This window comes from Podarcis melisellensis (assembly GCF_964234715.1).
Source record: "Podarcis melisellensis genome assembly, chromosome: 4".
Lineage (NCBI taxonomy): Eukaryota > Metazoa > Chordata > Lepidosauria > Squamata > Lacertidae > Podarcis > Podarcis melisellensis.
In genome coordinates, this window is record NC_138531.1 from 74,389,122 (window position 1) to 74,407,008 (window position 17,887).

Genomic DNA, 17,887 nt, shown 5'->3' on the forward strand with positions numbered 1-17,887 from the left:
TTGCTCTTTTGTGTATATCACCTGTGAGCATTCTAGGTTGGTTTTAGTCTTGCTTTTATACTTATTTTTAATGTGTGTTTCTTAAAGTTCCTTTGAGCTCATATTTGTGAAATCATCATCATCATCAACAACAACATAATAATAATAATAATAATGCAATACTTGTGCAAGACATAGCCTACTCAAACAACCTTGAATTATATGCAAATAAAGTATTAGAAAAGAAACAGGTGGGAGGAAGATAACATGCACATGAAGTGGGTAATAGACTCTTGGAAGTGTGACAAAGAGGGATAACACTCCTAAAATGACAAAAAAAGTTTAAATCATTTTAACTTCTACTACTTAAAGCACCAAGAGTATCACACATAAGCCTGGAAGCCAAGGATACAGGAAAAGGGAAAAACAAACAAACAAAATATGCTATTATAAAAAGACCTTTGCATGAGCCTCTTAGAGAATATTTCAAGCAGTTTGTAGAATGACTGCAATGAAAAATAATTTCCAAACAGATAATTGAACATGCGTTAATTTGTTCTGTTCTGTTTCTATTTTTATCTGCCTATAACACATTTTGTCAGAAGAGATTGAGCAGCAGGAGATGAAGCAATAGACAGAAATGTGCACGTATGTGTAGCTGCACATGTGTGCGAAACTGCCGGCTGCATTTTCTTTCTGCACATTACTTGAGCCACCATTCTTGTAAAATTGAATATTCAAAGCATTAGGGATGGTGATGCGTTCTTGATAAAGTGTTTCTTGAATCATTAATTGAAGAGCACATCCTTATGTCAAAGCATTTACATATGCAGAAAAAAAATGTGTGAATTGGGTTGAAGAGAGGCAAGGAAAACTGTTGGAGCTTATTCAAGGACTGCTGTAGAAGTCCCTGGTGTTGTCTTTAACACTGCATATATATGTGTTGTATGGAAAGTAGGAGACCCAGAGAGAATCATTGTAGAAGTTAAACCACGAGGGAAAGGAAGTATCCACATCACTTGGAAGTTCCTTGCCAAGACTGTTCTGCATCCAGAAATAAGTCATTGGAAGATGGACACGACTGCATACTGGAATCTGCAGTAAATGTGAATCTGCGGGATGTTGTGGTGATTAACTCTACTTGTTGGCTCCACATATCCATGAAATCACTATGAATGAAGTAGTTCTATGCTTCCTCTATATGATTCCTTAATTCAAGAAAGGAAGCATTCAAACATCATCCACAACAGATGCTTCTGCATAAAGGTTTTGTGCCACTTAAGCATGCTTGCACAGTGAACTCACAGCCTAAATTGCCCAACACCTGGGCAGACATCACCCTAAATTATTTATTTTTACCTGTATTTGTGGCAGATATAATCAATCCAAGGCTATACACCAATGCACATTCCCACATGTAGCAGTGTTGTGAAAAAGCACCAAGCACTATTTCATTCCCAATCACATGGCTGCTTTGAACATTTGTACATTCAGCATGGGTGGGGGGGGGGGAGGAAGGCTCCAGTTGAGCAGTTCCTTTCCGGGACCAGTCAAAAAATCACAAAAGTTCTCCAGAACTCTGAATCAGGAAAGAAGTTCTACAAAGCAGAAGAACAAGGCAGAAGTTGAAAAATTAGGCTGATGTTGGAGCTATGAGGTCAGCTTGCAGAACAGGGAGAGGGAACCTGGGATCAGGGAAGCCTGACATCACACACACACATGTGACCTGTGCCAGGTCCCCTTAAACTTGGGGGCAACCTAGCACCTCTGGTGCATATAGAAGGCATGCCATTAGTTACATGGTAATTCCTCAGCCCAAGTGAAAGAAAGAGATCGGGGAGATTCAGACTGTGGTAAAATCAGAGGCCCAGGTCTCACAGCTGGAACACAGCATTTAACCAACAGCTTTGCCTCTAATGAATATTTATCTGGTGTCATTTTAAATGCAAGGGTGGAGGGGTGGAAGAACAGAACAAATGTTCACAGGCTTTTAACGAATTGGGCTGTATTATGCAAATAAGCCAAGGTGACTTTTGCAATCATTCAGCCATTTGCTTCTCATTGGAATCCTACCAGCCCTAATACTGAGTTATTTAAGGCTGTCACATCTCCTGGTATCAAGGTGGACAACTGCATCCTGGGAACTTTTGCCTGTGCAAACAATGCAATTCCAGGTTTTAAGAATGTGACAACACTCTTTTCTTTGACACAGATCTCAGGCCAATGAGACATGCACTTTCAAAACAGAGGCAGTAAGACGAAAAACAATAAAGATTTCTAGTCCACGCGTGACCTCTGCATAATGCAGCCAAGTGCAGGTCTCAAACTTGGTCGCAGAAAACTTGTAATTATGGCAATATACAGAGAGAGCCAGGTCACAAGTAGCCAGTGGCAAAGAGGCAACATGGACCTGGCCTTCAGGCAGCAACATCAATGCAGTCCTGCCCCCTTACTCCCCACCCCCCAGCATGCAGCAGCAATGCAGCAGGTGTGATGCTGGGTATGCAGTGCCACCTATAGGAATGTAAGAACAGCCTGTGGGTCAGGCCAGTGGCCCCTCTAGTCCAGCAGATTATTTGAGGATAGTCCCAGGGGCCAGGGAGACAGGCTTGGAGGGCTGCAATCAGCTCCCAAACACAATGTTCCTCACTAGGTTTCTTCAGCCATCCAGCAACAGCTCAGCTCATTTCTCTCTGTGCATCTCTCAGTCTGTTCTCCCAAGCCTTTTCCTGTTATTACTTCACAGATGGAGACCTCAGCCCCATACCCTTAGCTGTGGGGTGGGAGAAGTGTGTCACTTCCTCTAAATGCTAATAACTTTCATATTCCAGAGATGCTCTCTCTGTGTATCTCCCAGACCAGAAAACATCCACCAATTATTCACAGCCATTAACAAGCAAGTGGCCTAAGGGTGGCGGCAGGGCAGGTATGGCTGGCTAACAGCCATAAGCTTCCTGCTGCAGCTTTGCAGCACAAACTTAAGCATATTCACTTACAAGTAAGTTCCACTGACTTCAATCAGATTTGTGCCCCAGAAAGTATCTGTAGGAAGACAGTCTTCCATATCGCCAGGGTCTTACGTGCTATAACATGTAGATCTTGCACATCATTTCAAAGTGCTGCCAACGCCCACTCTTTTCCAGCGGTTAGAATAAGAGCACTATGCCCAAGACAACTAATCAATTCACATTACAGCCTTCAAAAGGATTACTGTATCTGTAGAGAAGCCGGGAGATCAGCACAGGCACGTTCTCGCAAATACTCGCTGGAATCGCAGAGCCTGGCTGCAGTTGGGATCAAATCAGGTTTCACTTAACCAGAGGCCGGAGCACTTGTGATTTGCATGAGTAATTAGAGCAGATTAATGGAATGACTTGCTTAATTAAGTTTATCTCAAAAGGTGCCTCTGGAAGGCTCATGAGTCTGAAAACCCAAAAGCAATTTCCCCTCAATATCTTATTTTGTTTTGTTGGGATTGGGCTGTTTTATTCTCTCTCTCTCTCCCCACCCCACCCTTTGAGCATGTCTGGGTGGATGCACATGGATTTCTGCTTTCACGGCTATGCAGCGCACCTGAAGAAAAGTCACACTGCAGCCAGCACTGCAGGGATGTCCAGCACAGTTCTGGTATAAGAGATCAGGATTCTTAAATGACCTTGAGCAAAGAGACACAACCTTAAATGCTAGAACACTTCACACTGAAGGCGTCCCTGAAGACTGGGAGATGGCAATGGCATGGACTAAATATTTATGACAGGATGAGTGTGGGCAGGCAGGTGGTGCATCATAGCCCTGCATGGCTCCAGGGAGGGGTGCTGCAGCGGCTATGGCAGCTTACTTGTCCTGGGCACCAGCAACCTACGCTATGATGCTGTCTCTACCTAACAAAGAAGTCTGGCTATTGTGCTGTAGATGCTTAAATTTAGTAGAGGGGTAGAATTTAGTTGATTTCTGGAATAAGAAAGGAAAATGCCAAGCCAGGGAAAAATACAGACTGAGCCAGTTCTCTTGTTCAGTATCATTAAGAACACAAGGAGAACTAAGAACAATTGACCATGCAGATGTTGTCCTTCCTTCAGCTGAAACAGAAGAACTGAGAGGGGGAAATTGCCAGGGTCAAAGTTGGGCGTGGTGTTACCACAGGCAAAGAGGGTGTCCTTTTACAACAGAGGTTTTGGGAGCAGGGGTCTCTGGAAAGGAGCAGAAAGTGGGTAGAATTCCATGTGGCGGCAGAGTGGTAGCAGACATGCCAGTGGCATGCGGTGAAATTTTCTGTGAGGGAATAGTTAGGGCCAGAGGTGCCAGCTTGTGAAAGAGATGTGGGGGCTGTAATGTCACACATGTGAGCATCGTGCCTCCCTCCCTAAGCTGGACAGAAGCTTCCCAGGCTTTGGGAAGAAGGTGCCAGGCCTCTGACAGGAAGCTGGATTCCCAAATCTGGTTTCGGGAAGGCGGTGTTAGGGATCTTGGACTCTGTTGGAGCATTGCACCTCCCTCCCTAAGGTGGGCAGAAGCTGGGCTTTGGGAAGGAGGCATCAGGCTCTAATTTACTGGGAACATATAGGACACTAGCCTAGTCCACTGACTGCATGCCACTGCATGGCATCCAGGATGCCTCTGAATCCAATTTTCATTGCTGGGAAGGACAAGCCCCTGCGAACATGTAAATGCTGTGAACTCTCTCTCCATAAACCTCAGGTGTGCTTCATTCCAAAAGGACACAAAGAGACCCTGGTTAAGTGCCAAGACCTCTGGGATCTCTTGCTAGCGCTCAGCAGAGATTGGGATGGCTCGTAACAGTATGTTGTGGATGTGCCATATTAGGGGGCATTTCTGGGCACAACAGAAGCAAAGTGAAAGAAAAAGTAAGCAGACAGTCCCAGAAGGCTGCTTAGCTTTCTATTCCTAGAAACATTAACTATTTAGTGGCTGGTTTTTCTCGCAGGTGTTAATTAAAGGCTGTTGCTGATTCCAGCATTAATATGGGTGACGATACAGGCCAAGGAAGCGGAGATCTGGTGTGTGACTTTTCACCTTGGTGTCAGCAGATATAGAGAAAGGAAGGTTTCTTCCTAGAGGCGCAATATGGAGACGAGACAGAGCAGTTTCTTGTTGAGTCTGAAAGGGCTGTGTAATGAGCCATCCGTACACAGCACCCAGGGCCGAGGGCACATCAAGACCACTGAGCATAAGACAGCGACTAAATATTGACAGGCGTCTGGAGAGAAGGGGAATCATCCTCTGATGAATTAAAATGAAGTAGCAAGAAAAGTCAGAGAGATGAAACGGGGGTGGGGTGGGGGGGAAGTCAAGCAGATCAATCAAGGAAACAGACATCTGGGAGAGCCACGTATTGACCTTGCTGTTAAAGAATCCCCTCTGAGCCAAGATTTCCCAGAAGCCACAGCTTCATGTCGCTATGAGAAACTGCATTTGGATAAATAAGGCAAGTTGTGACAGCAGACAAAGAAAGGAAGCCTGATTTTTCTTTCTTTCTTTTTCTTGCAGTGCTTTTACTCCCCACACCCCACACACACACAAAGAAAAAGAAGAAATAAAATATAGTAAAAGCTTAAACAGTTGAAGGAGGAGGAGGGAGGGAGGGGGACCCAGCTATATACATTTTTTAAGGAGAACTGTGCATGTAAGAAAAGCCCCGGGAATAATTAGTGAGCTGGAAGTTTTCTACCATCACACTTTCACCCACTCGGCACTAGATGATGATTTTCTCTCCATCCCATGGGCGGCATTTGACCTACCTTGCAGAGCTGTCAAGGAAAATGAGAGAAAGGCTTAACCAAAATGGGAAGCCCCTGCTATTATATAGTTCTTGTGTTCACTTCTGACTCCAGTACAGCCTCTCACATCCTTTCTTGTTATTTCAGGTCTGCTGCTGCTCTTGTCCCAAGATTAGATCATTTCACTTCCAGGCCTATAGTTTTATGGAAGACTAAGAGGGTGGGGGTGGGGTGGGGTGCAGGGAAACGTGGAGATGATGGCCTATGCATTTGACTGCCTATAAATTTCTGAATAAAATTCAGTGACATCCGACAAAGCCTTCTCCACTGTGGGACCTCGGCCATTTCCACACCATACATGTAAAACAGTATCATGCCACTTTAAATAGTCATGACTTCTCCCAAATTATTCTGGGAACTGTTGCTTGTTAAGAACGTTGAGACCCCATTCACCTCGCAAAGTTGCAATTTCCAACAGCTCTCAGCACCCATAATAAAGTGATATAATTGTACTTTAAATGTGACCCTTGTCTTTGGGATGCCTTTTTTTTGAATAAGATGTGCTTGGCACTGTTTACCTGTTAAAGATGCACCTCTTTTCCAATGCGGTTGGGATAATGTGACCAGTTGTGATTTGCGTATCTCACTTGCTGGACTCTGGAGAATTGTTTTGTCCTTTTTATCTGAAATGTTGATCATTATGATGAAGGGCAAGCTTAAGAATCTGAGCAAATACTAAAATGAAATGAGATAAAATAAATAGTTGTGATGAGGAAATGGTTCCCTTTCATGTTCCCCCACTCCAATAGATTTGCAGGCAAGCTAAGTTACGCATCCCAGATTTAGAATGACAGTCTTGAACAGTAAAGCTGCACAAGAATCTGCTTGAAGTTTGACATATTGACCTCTAAATGCTTTTACTCTTTTAGAAAAGCAATTTGCAAAGTATTAATGAGAATCATTACACCAACAGATGCAAAACTTTGAAAAAAAATGATGTGTGGAGAAAGCAGTCCCTCCCTCTCCACATCTGGAATTGCCTCTAATGATGCTCCACATTTCAGAAGCTCCTGGGCTTTACTTGAGATGGTGGTTACCTGTAGTCACTGGTGGGGGAACACATTGTGCTCCTTCAGGGGTAATTTGTCCCCACCCTGCACTGGAAGCTGTCAGCATGCAACAGCAGCAACACGCCAGGAACAGCTTTGACTGTTATAGCAGCTTTGACCTATAGCAGCATCCTTGATGCTACTGCACTTTGATATGTATTTAGCACCAAATGAATGTGGCAGCTGCAGCCTTTATCTGTATTGGTTGAGCCACATGTGGGAGATGAAAGCTAGATCAGGATTTCCTCCAATCCTTTAAGAGCATGCTCTGTCCTGTGCTTCACTCTTCTTGAATATAGTGGAAGTCCTGCAATTAATTCCAGAACTGGATCATGCACAGATTATAATAGTTGACTTGCATGCCTTCTGCCTTTTGGTAGCCAAATTAACATTCCTTTTGGATTGGCTCTGGGCTTCTCATTGCATCACGACTGTCATTGCACTTGAGATCTGGGGAAGTGAAGGGAAAGAACTGGGGGGGAGGTATCAAGACAGTGCTTAGGCAAGATATCAATGAAACTAGGTACTAGGTATTTCTGGCTATCATATGAATAAAGTGGCTTCTCCCAGATCCCTAGATATACTGAGGTTCAACATAGGGAAACCCAGAATGCAGAAGAATGTCACCCTGCATTCCTGATTGGGCATGATGCTGGCCCAACAAAACAAAAAACATGGACTTGATGTGTTATATGTCACGGCATCAATATTATCTTTGTGCTGGGTCCATATTATACAGCTGGCCTGAGGTGAAACTGCAACACAAAAAGGATATCAACACACCACAAACACGCCAACACTATTTTTCCTTTTCTCTTCCATATTATATCAATGCATATCACTAATGTTCATGCATGGGAAGACTTAGATGCAATGGAACCTCTGCAAAAGCTTTGTACCAAATTTGGAAATGCAAAAATAAAGTAATGGCACAATAGGATTCCTGAAGCATCTGCTCCATTTCAGAAACAAAACCAGGTCATTTGGAACTACAAGGTCTTCAGAGAATCCATGAGATTGATGCATTTGGAAGCATCACCAAGAAGACTAGTCACTGCCAAAGGAACTGTGGGTTCTGAGAAATTGAGGTGCAGCAGATATGTTGAGGCAAAGGTGCTTTAGGAATGATTTCTGTCAAGGAATCCTTCATGAGCCAGGATTACTCAGAACCCATAGGAGATTCCAACTAAACACCAGGAAGACCTTTCTGACAGTAAGAGCTCATTGACAGTGGAACAGACTCCCACAAGGGGTGGTAAACTCTCCTTCCTTGGAGGCTTTTAAGCAGAGGTTGCCCATCTGTTCCTGCATTACAGGGGGTAGACTAGATGACCTGCACAATCCCTTCCAACTCTACAATTCTATTATTCTACAAGGGGCCCCCTTTGGATAAGTAAGACAAGCTCTGACAGCAGACCAAACTTTTTCCTCTGCACACCAGAAGTGTGATAGAAAGAAAAACATTGAGTTTAAATGGATTTGAAGGAGGAGAGGGAACCAGCCTGACAAATAAAGGGTGAGGCATAGAAGGATGCAAAGAGGGGCAGATAGGAGATTGACTTGTTTTGAAAGCGGAAGTCAAGCAATATAAGAAAGAAGATACAGCTACAGACTGAAAGGAGGTAAGGCGAGGTGATGGCAATGACTATCACATCGATTCTGTTTCTTTTTGCCATCCCGGTTCAGCATAGTATTAGGAATTCTGCTCCAACTTTCTGTGTTCAAGAGGTTACTGATAATTATGCTCTTACCATGCAGGTTTTCTAGGTCTGCGAACACTGTAAAGCAGGCAGAGAAAACAAGGCAGCAGGGCCTAAGAAAATAGCTGGCCAAACATTTCCCCAAAGATTTACCTGGTACAATGTTGCTGTGCTGTTTTACCTGCAAAGACCTGCAATAAAAGTTTGGCTTTGCTAGGAAATCTCTGGTCTTTGGTTGCCTCATTACGCTGGAGCTGTCAGGAGGGATATCAGGAGGTGCTGCTCTGCATTGGGAGATGATGTGTTCCTTGGCAAAGCAGTCCAGCTCAGAGCAGGGCTGAAAGAAGGTCTACAGGTCAAGACCAGGATGTGCTCTAAAGCTAGAAAGCAGAGATATTTGGCAAAGAAAAGACTAGTCAGCTATGTTGAGAAATTTCACACAAAGCGGACAGCAGATTCAATTGCCCTCTCCTTGGCCTTTGTTATTTACCAAGGAAGGGAAAAGTCCAGAATATGAAACAGAAAAAAGATAACAGAAATCAGAAGGAATAAAGTTCAGAAATTCCAATTTGGGTTGATGAAATGGGGAGCATCTTTATTCTAGGCACTATATTTCACTTTATTTAGCCAGTTAGTAAGTGGCATCTGGCTACAGTCACATCTGAAGAAAGCTTGAGTTACAAAAAGAAAAGAAAGAAAACTGTCTTAAAAAGTAGAATGATGTAATAAATTATGCTTTGAGCTGTCATCATTGCCTTGAAAATTTGTGATAATCTTTGAGACAGGAAGAAAATAGCAAGGTATGCTTATGAGGGGTGTGTGATTAGAGTCATAAGTTCACAACCCAAATTTCCCCTGCTCATAAACTGTGATTGTATTATGAATCAGACACCCTTTGCCCTAAGAAATTCTTCTCCATTCTGGAATGCAGAAGAGGGATTCTGGCAATGGCTGATGTTTTCAGTTTTCAGCTGTCCCTCAACGTTTTATTTATTTTCATCTTCAGTCAGACAGAGCTGTGCAACCCCCCCCCCCCCAAGACTAATTTCTTTAAGGCTTCAGGAATTGTGAAGTCCCTGAGCTATTGAGCCAACTTTACAAGCTGCGGATAAACTCTTGGAAAACACTTGATTTTTGTCCTGAATGCTCACTGAGAAAACTTTGAAAAAAGTCAAGGTGAACCCATCTCTACTTGAAATGAGTATGTCTACTAAAAAGTGTCTCCTTGTACATTTCTGCAAGCCGCTGCTGATGGGAAACTCCAGGTGCTTGAAGGAAGGTTGATTTCAAGTCCCACTATGGTTCATGCACTTCATACAGAGAGCTGCTTTATTCTGAGTCAGCCCAGGGGTCCATCTAGGTCACCATTGTCTACACTGATTGGCAGAGGCTCTCAAGGATTTCAGATAAGTTTCTCTCCCAGACCTTCCTGAAGAAGATGATAGGGGTCATCATCAACATTAAATTTATTACTCACCCTTCATCAGCAAGCCCCATGTTGAGTTACAAAAATTAAAAACAGTTTAAACAGTTCGCAATTACAGGAATAGGTTGGCCCCTGAAAACACACCTCTTAAAGATGCACCTCTATGGGAGGGTGGCCCCAATGTGGCCCCAAGGAAGGATGATTCTGAAATGCATTGGCCCTGATGTAAATCTTCTTTCTTGCATTTGAAGCTTCTATTTTCTTTTCTGCCAATGGTGCTTTCCCTGTTCTTTGGTTGTTATGGGCAACATGCAGAATAAAGATACTTTGAACACCATACTCCCAGACCCTCCAAGTGTCCCTATTTTCCAGGGATATCCCTAATTTAGAGAAGCCATCCTGGCTTCTGATTTGATCCCATAATGTCCCCCTTTTCCTTAGGATGCCCCTATTTGGAGAAATGCTGGAGGGTATGGAATTATCCAATCCCCGAGCCATTTGGAGGCAATCCTGTATAGGAAAGGGTGCTTATGTTTAATGTTTTGTAATTATTTTTATATGTTGGAAGCTGCACAGATTGCTGGGGCAACCCAATAAGATGTGTGGGGTATAAATAGTAAAATTATCATTATGGAATGGGAAGTCCCTATTTACACTGGAGAAATGTTGGAGGGTATATGGCCTCCAGCCAAATCAGGAAAGCTTTAGTAGTATGTAAAGAGTTCACTTCTGTATGAGGTGCATGGTGTGTGCATACCTCTCAACCGTCCTGTTTTAAGCAGGACACCCCAGAATTGCTGGAGCCAGTCTGGCTTCTGATTGGACCCTGGAATGCTCTGGCACAAGCCAGCTGGCTCGAGTCAGAGTGCCAGATGAAAAGACGCTCTCTTTTTTTGGTCTCACGTTCTCGTGCGAATCAACTGGCTCCCACAAGAACTCAAAAAAAGAGGGTCCCAATTTTGATCTGCAGGATGTTGGAGGATATATGCAAGCAATGCTTTTTTTCTGGGGGGCAGAGAGGTACACATACCTCTAAACATTTTGGGAATCTAAGTTTGGCTTCATTGAGGGGCTGTATTTCAATATGAGTATGAAACTGAGAGTACCCCAAAACATTTTTTAAAGAAAAAAAACACTGTATGCAAGCATAGGTGCCAACTCCCCGGGGCCCTGGGTGCTCGAGCGCCCACAAAATTCCCCATGAAGGCACCAGGCACCCACAAATTTTGGTGCCAGGGCCATGCTCGCTGCATGGGTACTCACAACCCTGTTCATCCACCCAAGCTGGCACTCCTGTATGCAAGCAGCATTGCATTGGATGGGATTTTTCTCTTTTCTTTTCTTTTCTTTTCTTTTCTTTTCTTTTCTTTTCTTTTCTTTTCTTTTCTTCACTCACACAAACAGAGTGAGAGAATTTGCAAGCAGTTCCTATGTATTAGGCTTTATATACTGACCCTCCTGGGGTAGGGAAGGGAAAAGTATGATGGGTTAAATTTGATAAGAATCCTTCCATCTTAGCAGGGGGGAAACTAAAATGATTTGGAAGGTGGCAACTTAAAAGAGTGTATGGTGGGGAGGGGGGGAGACGAGAATCTGTGATTGCAGACCATAATTACAGGAAGGACAGAATACCGTAACTGTCAGGGATTTGAATTAACATGGGGGTTACATTTTTAATGGCAAAAGTTAGCAAGGTCCTTGATTTTCTTTCAAGAGCACTTAGAAGCTTCTGACAAGAATGAATCCTTCTTATGGAAAGAGGGAGCCATAACTAGGGGCAGGGGTGATATGCAGAGAATGGAGGATATGAATGCAGAGGATATTGAAAAGTAAAAGAAGGCAACAGAGAAATATGAAGGGCGGCAAGATCTAGACTTGCAAATTACAGGGCACTAAATTTGCCTATTACATCAAATATAATTAGCATATATTTTCATCAACAGAGCCCTTGTTCAAGCAGACCAGTCTACTGGAGAAGAGGTTCGAATCTATTTTCTCGTGTGTGTGTGTGTGTGTGTGTGTGTGTAGAAAACAGAGCTGCAATAAATTGACCATTCATATTCGCAGTTGAAATTAGTTAAGATGTTTTGCTACCCACATATTGTGGACTGGATGAGGTAATCGTTAGGTGGATTCATAGCTGGTTTACTGACCGAACCTCAAGACTGCTCATTAATGGTTTGTCATTATCCTGGAAATAAGTAACAAGTGGGGTGCTGTAGGGTTCTGTCCATTGTTGTTAAACGTCTTTATAAACAACTTGGAGGAAGGAATAGAGGGGATGCTCATCAAATTTGCAGATAACACCTAACTGGGAGGGGTAGCTAGTGCCTCCAAAGACAGAATTGGGATTCAAATGACCTTAACAGATTGGAGAACTGGGCCAAAACTAACAAAATGAATTTCTATAGGGATCAATGTAAGGTTCTGCACTTAGGCAGGAATAACCAGTTGCACAAATATAAGATGGGGGTTACCTGGCTTGCCAGTAGTACATGTGAAAAGCATCTAGGAACCTTTGTAGACCACAAGCTTATCATGAGTCAGCAGTGTGACATAGCAGCAAAAAAAGCTAATGCTATTTTAGGTGACATCAACTGAAATATAGTGTCCAGATCAAGGGAAGTAGTAGTCCTGTAATGGTCAGACCCCACTTACAGTACTGTGTCCAGCTCTGAGCACCACAATTTAAGAAGGATACAGTGGTACCTCAAGTTACAAACGCCTCAGGTTACAAACACTTCAGGTTACAAACTCCACTAACCTGGAAGAGTTACTTCGAGTTGAGAACTTTGCCCCAGGATGAGAACGGAAATCGTGTGCTGGCAGTGCAGCAGCAGCAAGAGGCCCCATTAGTGAAAGCACGCCTCTAGTTAAGAACAGTTTCAGGTTAAGAATGGACCTCGGGAATGAATTAAGTTTGCAACTAGAGGTATCACTGTATTTACAAGCTGCAATGTATGCAGAGGAGGGCAACCAAGAAGATCAAGTGTCTGGAAACCAAATCTTATGAGGAACAACTGAGGGAGTTGGGTATGTTTAGCCTGAATAAGAGGTGACTTAGAGAGATATGATAGCCATCTTCAACTATCTAAAGAGCTCTCACATGGAAGATGGAGCAATATTGGTTTTTTCCTGTCCCAGAGTCTAGAACCCGAACCAATAGCTTCCATTTACAAGAAAGGAGATTCTAACTAAACATCAGGAAGAGCTTTCTGACTATAAGAGCTGTTCAACAGTGGAATGAACTCCTTGGAAGGTGGTGGACTCTCCTTCCTTGGAGGTTTTCAAGGCTGTCCTGGATAATTTAGTCAAGATTCCTGCATTGCAGAGGATCCCTTCCAACTCTGGAATTCTATTATTCATCACCACCAATTGTACTATTTATACCCTGCCCTTCTGACTGGGCTTCCCCAGCCAATGTGGGTGGCTTCCAAAATAATTTCCACAGCAAATATCAAACATTAATTTCTTCATGATAAAGAGCTGTCTCCTGATGTCTTTGGAAAGTTGTGCAGTTGATTCTTTTACTTTATGAAGTATTACAGGGTATTCAACACAATATCACATTTTATTTCATATGATGCTATATGGTTCTATGATACATTGCATTTTACTTTGCAAACCCATTGTATGAGAAGCTGTTCTTCTTCAAAACAGCAGAGTCAAAATAGACAGCCAGCAGCAACTACCACTTCTCTAGCAACAATGGAAATTACAGGGACCCGAGAGCAATCAATAGCACATGCCATTTTTGCAGTAATTTTTCAAATTCCATTGCTCGTATATTGGCAGCTGGGTGTACCTTACTTTTTCTGGACTGAGCCTTCTGTTCCCAGCATTGAACAAAAAGCACACTGCATTAACCAATAAACAGAACTACCAGTTATTATTTATCCTGTTCATGCTTTGTACTTAGTATTGCTCAGGATTTCTGCATTCAGCTATATCACTTAGGCATTCCATTAGTTAGCTTTGTTTCTTACCACTTTTGCAGTTTAATACTTGCTTTAAAAGCAGAGACATCACCTTGCCGACAAAGGTCCGTATAGTTAAAACTATGGTTTCCCCAGTAGTGGTGTATGGAAGTGAGAGCTGGACCATAAAGAAGGCTGATCGCCAAAGAATTGATGCTTTTGAATTATGGTGCTGGAGGAGACTCTTGAGAGTCCCACGGACTGCAAGAAGATCAAACCTCTCCATTCTTAAGGAAATCAGCCCTGAGTGCTCACTGGAAGGACAGTTCCTGAAGCTGAGGCTCCAGTACTTTGGCCACCTCATGAGAAGAGAAAACTCCCTGGAAAAGACCCTGATGTTGGGAAAGATGGAGGGCACAAGGAGAAGGGGATGACAGAGGACGAGATGGTTGGATAGTGTTCTCGAAGCTACCAGCATGAGTTTGACCAAACTGCGGAAGGCAGTGGAAGACAGGAGTGCCTGGCGTGCTCTGGTCCATGGGGTCACAAAGAGTCGGACACGACTAAATGACTAAACAACAACAATGATGGAATCAAACAATGCTGATAAACCTCAGAAGTTACACATGTAAAAGAACATAAAATGCCAAGCACTGTCACAGCAGCCCTCCTGTCTAAAGTGATTGCTGGGAATAGCTGAGGATTTCTGTGTCACTCTGAGAGCCATTCGAGAATCCTACTGTGTTATAAATCTAATGTAGGTAGCAAAACACATGCTGGATTTATTACTTTGTGCTCATGTGTTAGCAGATGATCTGATAATAGAGAATGCAATATTGAATTGGCAACCTTGTCGTAGTCAGATCACTACCCAGAAAAAGGACCATATGGCAGTTGCCAATACCATCTGTAAAGATGATGGTGGGGGTAGATGCATTCACCATTATGTCATTGTTTACAGACTGCAAATAGCAACAAGAGCAAATATTAAATATATTTGCTGGATTGGTTTCTGTAGTAAACATGGTACAAATAATTGAACATTGGCAATTTCACCTCCTTTTTTCCATTGCCTTGGACTCGTCTGGCATCCCTAGGGAAGGAAATGGGGGGCTAATGATCTGTTGTGCAGGGACTGAAATAAATAAATAAACACCTCCTTTTTCTGAAAGCTTGTTGTACACCTTTAGCAAGTGATTTCAAAATGCGAATAACACTGTGGTTTTTAATTTATTTCTAATCTGTATTTGAACTGTTGCAAATGTTATAGTAGGCATGATACTATTTTCTTTTCTGCCTTGATTGTTAGTGAACCGTTTAAATCACTTTTGAGTAGAAATTGCCTTTAAGAAAGGCACTATAAAATGTGTTAGTAAATAAACAAAATAACAGAACCCCAGACTGAAATCCCATTTGCGCAGTTCAAAAGCACAGATTGTGAATGAAGAAAGGCTTGTGCTTTCAATCTGAAACTGCAAATCTGGCAATTTCAAAGTTCACATTGAATATTCATTTCAAAACTCAATGGGGAAAAAAACAAAACAACGAGCATTTTTTGTCTCCTCTGGGGCATCTTGTTACATAATTTCCATTTTAAATGATATAAAATACTGCTAATAACTAGCTCAATACTTGAAAATTAAGAAACACTTGTTCTAGTTAATGTGTTGGAACAGTTTGTGCACACGGACAGACGTACATACCCCAAAACCCTCTCCCCTAGGAGCTAATTATTATGCAAAAATTACTCTTAATTAGGACTTGAATATATTAGGCCATTTGGGTGCCAAAAAGAGAAGTAAAAGAAAGAAATATAGAGCTTAACATATGATACACTTATGCTTCCTGAGTTCTTAGGGTAACTAGATTCCAAAATGCCATTAGGAGATGAAAAGGTCACCCCTGTAGAGAGGTAATTGGCATCACACACTAGTAACTGATTAAAGCAACTTTTCCTTGGGAAGGCCTCTAAAACTGGGTCTTTCACCACAGACTATTTGGTGCGAACAGAGCGCTCTTTTCAGGGCAATAAGGGGAAGAAGGCACCCTTGGCTTCTATTGAAACAGATGCACCAACCTAATGAGGACACCTCGAATTTCACATCTTAGGCAACATTAAAGCCATAGAGGATACTTTTACCCCCTGCAAGTTGCTTTCTGCTCAAACATGTGATTATTCTGGTAGTTCCCCTAAGAGCTGCAGCAGCATTTCATTAGCCAGCACTGGATATTTTTAATGAGTCTTTAATGCCTGAAGAAAAAGGCTGTGAGGATGAAAAAGAAAAAAGCTACTTATCTTCCCCTACGCCTCACCCAAACAACAATGAGAAGAACAATGAAATGAAAGGGTTCCCCGTAAAATGCTGTTTTGTGTCTGGAAGAAGACCCTCTATAAAGTGCCACTCTCATTATATGGAAGGAAAATGTGGAGTGAGGTGGATGAATCCGTCTGAGGGAGTACTGGTCTTCTCTTCAAGCAAGAGGACCATTTCTACTCTGTATTCTCAGAGATCAGGACGTAAGAGTGTAAAGTGGGAGCAATGACTTTAGGCTTGCCTCTTTTCTCTTTTGCACTCTGTAAAAGCGGTTTAATGGTGAGGTGTTCATTGGATCTGGAAAAGGCCTTGGAGGAAATTTGGGCTTGCCAGAGGCAAACTGGTACCAGTGTGAGGTGGTACAAGTGCTTTGTGGTGCCTTGGAGAGTCATACGTCAAAATAAAATAGACTAAAGCTCAAAGTAATCTTTGCAAGTTTTCCATATAAGGGCTAAGGGAGCTGGGAATGTTTAGCCTGGAGAAGAGGAGGTTAAGGGGTGATATGATAGCTATGTTCAAATATATAAAAGGATGTCACATAGAGGAGGGAGAAAGGTTGTTTTCTGCTGCTCCAGAGAAGCGGACACGGAGCAATGGATCCAAACTACAAGAAAGAAGATTCCACCTAAACATTAGGAAGAACTTCCTGACAGTAAGAGCTGTTCGACCGTGGAATTTGCTGCCAAGGAGTGTGGTGGAGTCTCCTTCTTTGGAGGTCTTTAAGCAGAGTCTTGACAACCATATGTCAGGAGTGCTCTGATGGTGTTTCCTGATTGGCAGGGGGTTGGACTCGATGGCCCTTGTGGTCTCTTCCAACTCTATGATTCTATGATTCTAATGTCAGGGTGGTGTGGGAAAGCAGATCAAGCAGCAGACAGGGGAGGAGGCAGAAGTGGGGACTTCTGTGGGGACTGGCAAGGCAGACTGGAAATTGTTTTACTCATAAAGCAAGTATCTTTTAGTCCTGCCACAAAGCATCAACCTTAAAGGAGGCTGGCACAAAAGTCCCCTAATCATATTTGTCTGAAATTCAGTAGCTTTCTTTCAAAGGGGCACCTCCCACTTGTCTACAATATTCAAATCAATTGTCCAAACAACACTTGGGAGATTATGTGATTCGGGTTTTCCCCCAACCTACCCATGAAACTGTAAAGGTGGTGCTTTAAGAAAAACCACTGTGACCGTGCTTCGGCAATTTGGCAGGATTTGTGCCTGCAGATGGGACAACCCACTCCACCAAGTCTCTGGGCCTTCAACCAGCCAGTAACATTACATCTATAGGAGAAGAATGCCCTCCAAGTTGCAGGCCTATATAGCCTTTCCTGATAGTAAAGGTAAAGGTAAAGGGACCCCTGACCGTTAGGTCCAGTTGCAGACGACTCTGGGGTTGCTGCGCTCATCTCGCTTTACTGGCCAAGGGAACCAGCGTACAGCATGACTAAGCCGCTTCTGGCAAACCAGAGCAGCGCACGGAAACGCCGTTTAACTTCCTGCCAGAGCGGTATCTATTAATCTACTTGCACTTTGACGTACTTTCAAACTGCTAGGTTGGCAGGATCAGGGATCGAGGAACAGGAAGCTCACCCCGTCGTGGGGCATCGAACTGCCGACCTTCTGATCGGCAAGCCCTAGGCTCTGTGGTTTAGACCACAGTGCCACGCGTGTCCCATTCCTGATAGACTAATAACTTGTTGAATCAACTG

At 43.0% G+C, this 17,887-nt stretch overlaps 1 protein-coding gene across 1 annotated transcript in view; it reads right to left on the minus strand.

The window, feature by feature from the left end:
* LSAMP (limbic system associated membrane protein) overlaps positions 1 to 17,887 on the minus strand; it is a 1,403,176-nt gene that overhangs the window by 760,936 nt on the left and 624,353 nt on the right. The gene's annotated exons all lie outside the window — the stretch shown is intronic.